Source organism: Meriones unguiculatus, chromosome 2, assembly GCF_030254825.1.
Source record: "Meriones unguiculatus strain TT.TT164.6M chromosome 2, Bangor_MerUng_6.1, whole genome shotgun sequence".
In the NCBI taxonomy this organism is placed as follows: domain Eukaryota; kingdom Metazoa; phylum Chordata; class Mammalia; order Rodentia; family Muridae; genus Meriones; species Meriones unguiculatus.
Genome location: NC_083350.1, coordinates 21065633 through 21078103, shown reverse-complemented (window position 1 = coordinate 21078103; position 12471 = coordinate 21065633).

Genomic DNA, 12471 nt, shown 5'->3' with positions numbered 1-12471 from the left:
AAGGCAAGATGGGAAGATTACTAAACTGTGGCTCAAATCAGAGACAGGTTCTGTGGTCTTTGAAAAACAAAGAGAGTAATCTGTTTTATGACAACTTGATATGGGCTAGAGTCATCTGAGAAGAGGGAACACCAATTGAGAAAATGCCTCCACAAGATTGGGCTGTGGCAAGCCATGGGGAGCAAGCCAGTAAGCAGCATCCTTCCATGGCCTCTGCATCAGCTCCTGCCTCCAGGGTTCTTGCCCCAATTGAGTTCCTGTCCTGCTTTCCTTTCCCGATGCACAGTGATATGGAAGTGTAATCCAGTTAAATCCTTTCCTCCCCAAGTTGCTTTGGGTCATGGCATTTCATCACAGCAATAGTAACTCTAACTATAAATTGGTACCAGGATTGTGGGGTATTTCTGTGATGACTCGACCATGTTGCTTTTGGGAGGATTGTGGAAGGACTTCAGAACTTTGGGCTCAGAAAGCCATTGAGTGCTCAGAGTTCGGTGACCTGCTCTATGGGAGCTTGGAAGATAAGAGTGTTTAGAGAAGTGTGAATGGTGGAGGCCTGGCTTATGAAGCTCCAGAGGGAAGTTTGAGAGTCACTTGAAGACTCTAGCAGGGATGTTGCTTATTTCGAGTTAATAATCTATGGTTCTGGTTATCTAGGGCTGGAATGTTGGCTGTAACTAACAAGAGACCAGAACCAAAAAGTAAAACTTTTGCTTTACTGGTATAATTGATGCTGGTCAGCCAGTCACCACTGCAGAATTATTAGTGATTAAGAGGAGGCCAGCATCATTGAGGGAAAATCTTCTGGGAAGTATTTCCTCAGAGACTGCATACATTAGCTATGTTCCAGAGGCAGCCAAGGGTGTACCCCACACTGGCAGCCTAATTTGGTAGAGTGTCCCAGGTGGCTTTGAAGGCATGAAGGGGTCATGAAAAGGAGCTGAGGTTTGACAATGTAAGAGGCCAAGAGAGGCCATTGGTGAAGATACAGCCCAGGTGCAGTGGAGATGACAGCATTTTCAACAGGCCAGTACCCTGGGATGAACAGCAGCAGTGGTGGAGTGGAGCGGACTTGAGCTTAGAAGGCAGATGTGTGTGCTGCAGAGAACAGAGCTGGAGAAGTGACCCAAGCAAGCTCTTTGGAAGAGTCCAAAAGATCATGAGTGAATGAATCCCTGATATTGGAAATTGTATCATGTACACTGTTAGAGTGTGATTTTTCTTTGTTCAGACTGTGACTGTGCCTTGGTCCTTCCCTCTTGAAGTAAGAAAGTATTTAGCTTACTTTTGATTTTATAGGAGCCCACAGCTGAAAGACTTTGAATTTCAAAAGAGACTTTGATTTTTAAAAGAGATTTAAAAGGAATTTTTACTGAGACAGATTTTTTTAAGTGTTTGGATTGGTAAGGAATGTGGGACTTTTAAGTTTGTAGTATGTTTTATATATGTGATATTTATTAATCTCAGGTCTTGGGGATGAACCAAGGGAAAAAGGAAAAGAAAAGGTTATGTCTTAAAAAGCGTTGTGGGTCAAGTTGACAAGCCATTATGCTGGCTAATTTTATGTCAACCTGACACAGGCTAGAATCATCTGAGGGGGGGAACCCCAGTGGAGAAAAAAGCCTGCGAAAGATTTGGGCTGTCAGGAAGCCATGGGGGCAAGCCAGTAAGCAGCACTAGCCCCCCCCCCCCCCCCCCGCTCCTGCCTCCAGGCTCATGCCCTGTTTGAGTTCCTCTCTTCACTTTCTTTGATGATGAACAATGTTACAGAAGTGTAAGAAAATACGTCCTTTCTTTCCCAAGTTGCTTTGGTCATGGTGCTTTGTCACAGCAGTAGCAATGCTAAGTAAAGACACTATTTTACACTTCTGTGGCCAGAAACTAGGGGACACTTGGAAGCTTTTCTTTTTTCTTTCTAAGTCCATGATATGACCTGAAAAGCACTTAAAAATTAGCTTGAAGGAAACTTGTATTTGCACAGAGAGAATCAGGAGAAGGCTGAGAAACTCAAGGATAGTCAGAGCCAAGGCAGGGGCTGTCAGGTGGCAGGGATGTAGAGAATGGGAAGTCAGTTCTGTTAAAGGTATGATCTCTTAGTAAGATACTCTGGTTACCCAGACTTCATAAAAGGAGCTCAAGCCCAGGATGTCCAGGCCCATGACTGTCTTCCTACATCTTGTTTATTTTTCTTTCTGAGTGTAAAGTCATCTTTTTTTGGTATCTTTCGCATTAGAACTTGCTGTGTGTTTTTCCCATTCTCCCTGTCCTTCCTTCCTTCCTTCCTTCCTTCCTTCCTTCCTTCCTTCCTTCCTTCCTTCCTTCCTTCTTCCTCCCTCCCTTTCTTCCTTCCTCCCTTCCTTCCTTTCTTCCTGCCTCACTTTCTTCCTTCCTCCTCCTTTCTCTGTCTCCCTGCTGCTCTCTCGATCTCTTTTTGTCATTATCACTGTCATCGAAGAACAAATAAACTTTGTTAAGCCTTTCGATCTTGGTTGTAAAGGAAAGGCATGGCCAGATGTGTTTTCCTATTTGCTTTCTTAACTTACAATAAGTCTTTCTGTGCACAGAGGCCAGGGGAAGGTCAGCTTAGCCTGAGTGACCCCTCTGCCCAACTTGACACTTGAGCATGCCTTGATGATATCTGTTAGCGCCATGTGACTAGAAATACATGAGCACTGAGAAGTAGAGCTAGGGATCTTGCAACACAAACTTGATGATTTTTTTTTAAAAGCTAATTCCCTATTTTATTATACTCTTCTTTACCACTAACTTGCCTGTTTAATTTTAATTTACTGTTGATGATTATTAATATTTAATATTGATTTATCTTTTAGTTAAAAGCAGTTATTCCTAAACCAGCTGTATACCCAAATCACCACACAGAGACTATGATTTACTTAATTATTAATTACCCTAGAGCAATAGTTACTTCATTCCAAACTTCCAAGCCTGCATAGCTTCCTCCTATTCATATTTCCCCATTTACTTGCTTTTTAGTCATAACTTAGGTCTGATTCATTTCTCCTGATGTTTCCCGGGCCTTTCCTCTCAGATCTATCCTCCCACTCCTTCTTCCTCCTCCCCTCCAGACCAGGATGTTCCACCCTATTCTCTCCATTGCTCAGCATTGGCTGATTGTTTTTATTGGCAATACAGAGAACAAGTGATAACATGTTTACACAAATTTGAGACAGTTGATTCTTAGAATAAGCATTACAATGCAATGTCGGATTAAAACACATAAATGGCTCAGCTCAGCTCCCTGTGTTAGAGGAGCCACAACCACACACAGCAATTAGACATTAACAATGAGGTCAGTGTGACTGAGGACCTGGGTTTTAGATTTACACTTACATAGCTACATGTGGTTAAAGACTGTCACTTTGGATTGAGTTAGAATTTGGTTCATCACATACACAGAAAGTCGACAGCCTGGATTACATCCGAGAGGAAAGTATACCTTGCTTTTGTAGAAAAGAGGTCTGGCTGGAGTGGACCTCAGCAGGGTGCCTTGAACTATCCACGTTTTTATCATCTTAAGGCTGAATCATGCCTCAATCTCTGAACTAGGATGGAATCACAGGCTAGAAAGGAAGGTGGGATGGTCAAGAATGCCAGCTTTCTCATTGAAAGTATTTTGTGATGGAAAAACTCAGAAAATTATCTTCTCTTCTTTTTTATTAAAATTTTTATATTAATTACAGTTTATTTACTTTGTGTCCCGGCTGTAGCCCCTTCTCTCATTCCCTCCCAACCCCATCCTTCCTCCCTCTCTCATCTCCTCCCTGCCCCTCTCTAAGTCCACTGATTGGGGAGGTCCTCCTCCCCTTCCATCTGACCTTAGCTTATCAGGTCTCATCAGGACTAGCTGCAATGTCCTCCTCTGTGGCCTAGCAAGGCTGCTCCTCCCTCAGAGGTGGGGAGGTCAAAGAGCCAGTCACTGAGTTCATGTCAGAGACAGTCCCTGTTCCCCTTACTAGAGAACTCACTTGGATACTGAGCTGCCATGGACTCCATCTGAGCAGGGGTTCTAGGTTATATCCATGCATGGTCCTTGGTTGGAGAATCAGTCTCAGAAAAGACCCCTGTGCCCAGATATATTTGGTCCTTGTGGAACTCCGTCCTTTCCAGATCTTACTAACTCCCCCTTCTTTCGTATGATTCCCTGCACTCTGCCCAAGGCTTGGTTATGAGTCTCAGCATCTGCTTTGATACACTAGTAGGTAGAGTCTTTCAGAGGCCCTCTGTGGTAGGCTCCAGCTTTATTCATAATAGCCAAAACCTGGAAACAACCCAGTTGTCCCTCAACGGAGGAATGGACACAGAAATTATGGTACATTTACACAATGGAATACTACTCAGCAATTAAAAACAAGAAAATCATGAAATTTGCAGGCAAATGGTAGGATCTAGAAAAGATCATCCTGAGTGAGGTATCCCAGAAACAGAAAGACACACATGGTATATACTCACTTATATGTGAATACTAGACCTATGAGATAGGATAAACATACTAAAATCTGTACACCTAAAGAAGCTAAACCAGAAGGAGGATCCGGGGTAGGATCCTCACTTAGAAAGACAAATGGGATGCACATTGGAAGTAGGAGAAAACAGGGAACAGGCCAGGAGTCTTCTCTGATTACTTTTATGTTCTTGTTTTTGTTTTTTTCTGTGTTGGCATACCTGGAATGATTGTTTGTGGTTCTTCTGTTTCTCTTGTAGTTTTTCTTTGTTGTTGTTTTGTTTTCTGACTTTGACTTCAGTCTGTTTTATTGACTTTATTTTTCAATTGAGACTAGCTCTCACTATGTAAGCCAGGCTAGCCTGAAACTCACAATCTTTCAGCTTCAGCCTCTCAAGTGGTAGGATTACAGCCATATACTATCACTTTTGCATTTAATTTTAAACTCAGAAATCTGTTGCATTTAGATGACTTTTTAGTTGTCGTTTTCTTTTTTTTATAGCAAGCTAGTTTTGGATGTATGGATTCATTCCCTGTCCAACCCCTAACCCCCAGCTGAAACAAAATCAGGCTTTGTACTCTAAACACTCTTTTTTCAAAAGCAGTGATTTTATTTGTAAAATAAAATCCTTTTTTAAAAATTCTTCTTTCATATATTACATTTAAACCAAAATTTCCCCTTCCTCCCCTTCTCCCAGCCTCCTCATGCCCTGCGTGCCTCCCTTCCCCCCCCCCTTAGTAAAAGGCAGGCCTCCCTGGGACATCAACCAAACACAGCATAACAAGCTACAATAAGACCAGACATTTATCATCACATCAAGGCTGGACAAGGCACCCCAGTAGGAGGAAAAGGGTCCCACAAGTAGGCAAAAGAGTCACGGACAGTCCCTGCTCACACTTTTAGGATTCCCACAAGTACAACACGCTACTCAGCCATAACATATGTGCAGAGGACCTAGGCCAGACCCCTACAGGCTCCCTGGTCTCCGTGAGCCCCCATGAATTCCAGTCAGTTGATTCTGTGGTCCTTTCTTTTTGTATGGCTCACTTCCACTGAAGGTAGGTGAGCCTCCATTTTGCATTAATGCTTGTAAACAAAGGGCTGGTGTGCTTGGTCAAAGTATTGCGAGAGTTTCCTTGTGGCACTCCAGAGTGGAACAGACAGGTTGGGCAACTGTGGGTGGGTGGGCACATCAGCCATCAATCAGACTCTACTCAAAGGGTGCTGATACTGGGAACAGGCATAGTCTACAGTTCTGGCCCAGCAGGAGGCCATTCCTAGGGTCCTTCGCTGCGTCCTCTTGGGGGCTTAGCTGTCCCTCTTGTTGGCACCCGGGGGCATGATTCTGCACTACTATGGGTATTTGATGAAGCATAGTGGAGATGGCCATGTCTTGTTTGGTGGAGTGTACAGGTTGCTTGTTCTCTGCCCTCCACCCTGTCTTCCAACATTGCTCACCAGCAATTGCCTGTGCGCCTCGGAGGGTGGCTGCCTTGAACTAGCCTCTTCATTTGTCAGTGCACCCCGTGAACTTCGAGCTTCGGAAATTCACTCTGAGTTCTAGTTCTTTGGTCTCTCCTGTCTCTGCACTCTTGCAGATCACCCATTCTATAGTTCAATCTGATTTCTGTAGAGGTGCAACTGGGTACTTGGGTTTGTACACTCCATCCCTTCCATGAGACATTTTTTTTGGGGGTATTGTTTTTAGAGGTGGCTTGCATTCAGGAGGGTATGCCTCTTGAGCAAAGAGAAGGCAGGAGACCGCCCAGGGACAGACTCCCTTGTCACCTTGGTTCTACTTACAAGCTGGCAGCCACACCTACGATAGGCATCTGTGCCGATGCCAAGTAGGTGGAGGAGTCTTGTCTTGCTGGGCCGCCTTGCTCAGTCTTCTTTCTTGTTCTGGATCCTGAGTAGAGAGCAGCCAATGGAAGCAAAGAGCATAACCGGGCCAGAGGAGAAGAGGCCACAGTTCATAGTCCCAGGGTCTCTGGCTCCAGGCATCCTTTCAACTGTTAAAAGGTTAATTGTCAAACTCTTTCACGCCAGTAGGTGGCAGTGAACAGATTTTGTTGTTCTGTGTTCCACCCAGTCCTCCCACCAGTTGGCAGACTGGAAGAGCCCAGGTGAGAAAGCTTCTCCAAGCTCTCATGTCTTGAAAGGTGCTCAGAAGGCCGTGAGTGTACTTTTGAAATGCACACTGCACTTTAGAAGGATTAACTCAGTTCTCCATCCACCTTAAATATTCTCAGCTTTTCCTGGAGTGAAGGCAACTTGTCTAAGGCCAAACTCCTAACGTGCTTGTCTCTGAATTCAAGCTTATGAGCTTCGAAAAGTCATTGCATCTTTGTTTTAAGTCATTGATTTTCTTTGCAGACTCTGGCTTCCTGTTGGTCTCTGCGTGGACCAGTTGGCGTCTATGCTCCCATATGAGAATTTTGGCCTCATATGGGAGGCCTCTTGTGCATATGTATGGCAGTGTGCATGCATATTAGGGAAGAAATGAGTATGGGAAATTCCAGGTGAGATTTACTGCTATGAATAAGTGCTAGTGGTAGCTGTGTAAAGCCTGATATAGGTCCTGGTTGTCCAGAACCTGTGCTGGTTCACTCAGCATGGGGCAGCATTAAAGGGGATCCTGGAGAATAGTCGTTCAGGGTTATATTGAGTGAGATGCCTGAGGGCAGTATTTTTATTCCCAGCTGCTGTGCTTGCCTCAGCCCCTCTGCTAGAGGTGGGTTAGCACAGCCTCTTTAGCATCTCCCCAGTGTTTATGAATGGCAGGAGGAGGGGATAGGAATGATAAGACATGAATGACAGGAGACGAAGACATGGAACAGAGTGGAAGAGAATAGCAATGACATCAGGGGGGCTCTGTATGGTAGTTGGCTCTTTTATGACTCAAGTGTGTAGTGTCTTCAGCAATAGGGTCTTGCTGTAACCAAGAGAAATGGCAATAGCCTGCAGTATTTGGGGGTCTATGGGACCACAGGCCACCAGCTCCAAAGAAGGTGAACCATTCCTGGTACTAAGTTTTTGTTTGTTTGTTTGTTGTTGTTTTGTTTTTATTTCTTTGAGACAGTTTGTGTGTGTGTGTGTGTGTGTGTGTGTGTGTGTGTGTGTAGCCTTGGCTGTCCTGGACTCGCTTTGTAGACCAGGCTGGCCTCAAACTCATAGAGACTACCCTGAATGCTGGGGTTACAGGTGTGTGCCACAGTCCCCAGTGGTACTAAGTCTTTTATTTGCTACTATATTGTGTCTTGTTGGGGTATTATTTTTCTGTTGTAAGTTAACTTTATTTAAACTCTTTTAAATATATTTTTATAGTCTAGAGAGCGTCTACAATAGTAGGTTTCTGTACAACTTTTTCAAAAGGCTCTCTTCTACTTCTCCCTTTCTCTCCCACCTTATTTAATCATATAATCCATCTCATTGCATCATTTCTATTTCCCTTTGGGGGGACATGTTTCAAGATGTGGTTTCTCTGTGTAGTCTTGGCTGTCCCAGAACTTGATCTGTAGATCAGGCTGGCCTCGAACTCACAGAAATCTGCCTACCTCTGCCTCCCAAGTGTTGGGATTAAAGACATAAACCACCAGTTCTCTGCTTTTTTTTTTCTCTCTTTTCCTCTTTTTTATATCACTGGATTATATTTCTCTTCCCTTGAAAGATCCTGCCCATCCCCAGTGGCCTTTACTAGTCTTCTAATCCCTGTGAGTATTCCAAATGAAACAAACATAGCTTAAGAGTCAAAATTAACATCCACATAGAAAGAGAAAACATGATTTTCTGGGAGTGTGGGCTCTGCATTACCTTGCTCAAGTTGACTGTTTATAATTTTATCCATGTATTGGCAAATGCCATAATTTTGTTTTTCTTAACAGCTGAATTAAATTTCATTTTGTAAATGTAGCACATATTCATTATTCACTCATCAGTTAGTAAAAAATCTAGGCTGTTTCTATTTTCTGGATATGTAAACAGAGCGGCAATGAACACAGATGAACAAGTATCTCTGTGGTAGGAGACAGAGTCCTTTGGATATATGTCTAAGACTAGTGTCTGGTGAGGGACCTGTGGACTCTGACACCAGGGAATCTGACATGGAGCTAGAGCAAGGTGGAGACCCATCCTAATCCCTGAAATCTCTTTCCTGAGATAGTTTGCCCCTCTCTGCTCAGAGCCTGTATGCCCTGGTGCAGGTAGTCAGGACTCCCAAGGTGGTCTTGTAGCCTGGCACCTGGAATTCCTCCCCGTGTAAGCAGAGCATCACCAGCAGCTCTGCTCCAGCCAATGAAATACATTCACCCTAAAATTCTCTTCACACTCCCCAAGGTTTATATAGTCCTTGTCCATCTCAAATAAACTGCCATAAGCCGTTTCACTACATATCATCCACGAGTTGCTGTTTCATTGGGATAGGTCTGAGCTAGGAAAGCTGTAACTCTAAGATCCTCGGAGAAGGTCTTCTCCCAATCCGCACCCTGGCACTCCCAGTTGGACTGGAATCCTCTAGACCCTACCTTTCATCCTTCCAGCTCAGTGTCGGGCAGAGCCTGGACACCCTGTGGGACAGAGTGGGAACTCGGAACCAAGAAACAAAGACTGGTCACTGGATCGTACGGTAGATTTATGTCTAAGGTTTGGAGAAAACATCACACTGGTTTTCGTAGGGGCTGCTGTTTATACTCCCATCAACATCATATGCATGTCAGCATTTGTTGAAATGTCTTTTTGATCTTAACTATCTTACCGAGGTCAGATGAAATCTCAGAACAGTTTTAATTTTCATTTATTTGATGCCTAAGGATGCTTGTCAGACATCTTAAAAATGTGCCTTAGTCGTTTGTTCTTTTTCTTTTGGGAAGCCTTTGTTTAGTTCCATGCCCCATTTTAAAATTGGATGTTTGTTTTCTTGATGTTTTATGTTTGAGGTCTTTGTACGCTCTAGACTGCAGTCCTCTGTTGGATTTATAGGTGATAAAAATTTGTTTCCTGTTCTGTAGGCTGCCTCTTCACCTGAATGATGCTGTCCTTTGCTGTACAGAAGCTTTTTAGTTTCATGTGGCCTCATTTGTCAGTTGTTGCTCTTAATGACTGCTGGATCCTATTCAAAGCGTCTTTTCCAGTGCTTGTAAGTTTAAGACTGTTCCCTTCTTTCTCTCCTCTCAGATTTAGAGTATTGGATCTTAGGTTGTTGCCCTTTATCCACTTGAAATTGAGTTTTATGCAAGTTGAGGGATAAAGACCTACCTGCTTTCTTCTACATGCAGCCACCCAGTTTGACCAACACCATTTGTTGAAGAAGCTGTGTTTTCTCCAGTGTGTACTTTTGGCTGTGGGTGCATGGACTGGGTTCTCAATTCTGTATTGATCAATGTGTCTGCCTATATGCCAGACATATACTGTTTTTATTACCATAGTTTTTGCAATAAACCTGAAATCAGGGTTGTGATAACCCTAGCAGTGTTTTCATTGCACAGGATTATTTTGTTTTAGACTTATTTTTTTTTTTTTTTTTTTTTGCAGTTTATTTCATTGAATGCGTGAATTGGCTTTTGTAAGGTGGCCATTTTTACAATATTAACCTTACCAATTCATTAGCATGGTAAGTCTTTCCATCTTCTGGTGTCTTCTTCAGGTTTTTTCTTCAGTGTCTCAAGGTTTTTATAATATAAGTCTTTTAAATCCTTAGGTATATTTAAATATAAAGGTTTTAAATATAAAGTTAAAAACTTTAAATATAAAAAGATTTTTTTACTCCAACCAAGGACCATGCATGGAGATAACCTAGAACCCCCACACAGATGTAGCCCATGGCAGCTCAGTCTCTAAGTGGGTTCCCTAGTAATGGGAACAGGGGCTGTCTCTGACATGAACTCAGTGGCTGGTTCTTTGATCACCTCCCCCTGAGGGGGGAGCAGCCTTACCAGGCCACAGAGGAAGACAATGCAGCCAGTCCCGATGAGACCTGATAGGCTAGGGTTAGAGGGAAGGGGAGGACGACCTCCCCTATCATTGGACCTGGAAAGAGGAATGGGAGGAGATGAAGGAAGGAGAGTGGTATTGGGAGGGGATGAAGGAGGGGGGCTATAGCTGGGATAAAACTTAATTATAAAAAAATAAATTTTTAAAAATCTAAAAAAAAAATTGAGGCTATTGTAAATTGGATTGTTTCCCAAATTTCTTTTGGAAGGCTTACTGATTTTTGTGTGTTCATTTTGTACCCTGACACTTTTCTAAAAGCATTGATCAGCTGTATGGCTTTCTGGCCTGACAGAAAGAGTCAGAATCTTCAATGTATAGAGCCATATACTCTGCAAATACTTCATAACTTCTTCCTTTCCTACTTGTATTCCTTTTACATTGTCCCTTATCTTATCTAGTTGACTTTTAACACTATGCTGAACAAGAGGTGGGAAAACGGACATTCTTGTCTTGTTCCTGACTTTAATGGAAGTGCTTTAAGTTTTTCTCTGTTTAACGTGATGTTGGCTGTGTGTCTGCTGTGTATTGCCTTTATAATGTGGAGATGTGTCTCTTTTATCCTTTGATTCTTGTGTGTGAGTGTGTGTGTGTTTTATCATAAAAGGATTTTGTCAAAACCTCTTTCTGTATCTAATGAGATTCTCCTGTGGTTTTTGTCCTTGAGTCTCTGCATGTGTGAATTATATTTATTGATTTACATATGTTGGACCATCCTTTCATCTCTGGTATGAAAGCAGACCAAGCCTGATCATGACAAAGCATCTTTTTGAGGTGCTCTTGAGTTTGTTTGCAAACATTTTACAGAGAATTTTTGACTCCATGTTTACTAGAGGACTTAGCCTGTAATTTCTTTTTATATTTGGCCTTTGTTTGGTTTTGTATCAGGGTTATAGTGACTTTGTAAGAAGAATTTGGAAGCATTCCTTTTTTTCTGTTTTATAAAATAATTTGAAAAGTATTCGCGTTAGCTCTTTGGAGGTTGGATAGAATTCTATCCTGTTTCCATTTGATCCTGAGCCTTTTCAGTTGGGACACTTTAATTACTACATCTGTCTCATTATTTGTTATGTGTCTTAAATTCTTTATTTCATCTTGATTCAAATTTGGTAGGATATCTACACGAACATATACTAATCCATTTTTCGATATTTTTCTAGTTTGATAGAATATAGATTTTTAAACTATGTCCTCATGATCCTCTGAATATCCTCAGTATGCACTGTAAAGTTTCGCTGTTCAGCTTTGATTTTACTAATTCAGGTCTTGTTCTCTCTTTCTTTGGCTAAAGGTTTTCTCTCTCCTTCTTTCGTTAATTTGGCCAAAGGCCTGTCAGTCTTTTCGGTGAACTAACTTTTCATTCCATTGATTCATTGTGGTTTTTTTTTTGTTTTGTTTTGTTTTGTTATTGTTTCATTAATGTTAGCCCTCCTTTTGATTATTTCTTTCTGTCTACTTTTTGGTGTTGTGTATTCTTGTTTTTTCAAGGATGATTGTTACATAATTAAGTTATATCCATGAGCTCTCTCCAGTCTTTTTTAATTCAGATACTTAATGGTATATTCTTTACTTTTAGAACTACCTTCATTGCATCCCATAGATTTCTGGATATTTTGTTTTCATTTACATTTAATTCTTGAAAATGTCAAATTCTTGTAAAAGTTTTCCTTGACCCAATTTAAACTCATTATTGTGCTGTTCAATTTCCATGAGTATGTGTACTTTCTGCATTTTCCATTTTTGTTGATCTCTAGGTTTATTATTTTGTGGCCAGATGGAATGCAGACTATTGTTTCAATTTTCCTTAATCTGTTGAAACTTGCTGTGTGGTCTAATATATGACCAATTCTGGGGCGAGTTCCATGGGCTCTTGAAAAGAAGGTGTATTCCTTAGCGTTTGAATGTTCTATGTATGTCTGCAAGATGCATTTGATTTATCATGTCATTTCACTCCAAAATTTCTCTGTTTAGATTTTTTTTGGACGGTCTGTCAATTAGTGAAAGCTGGACACTGAAATCACTA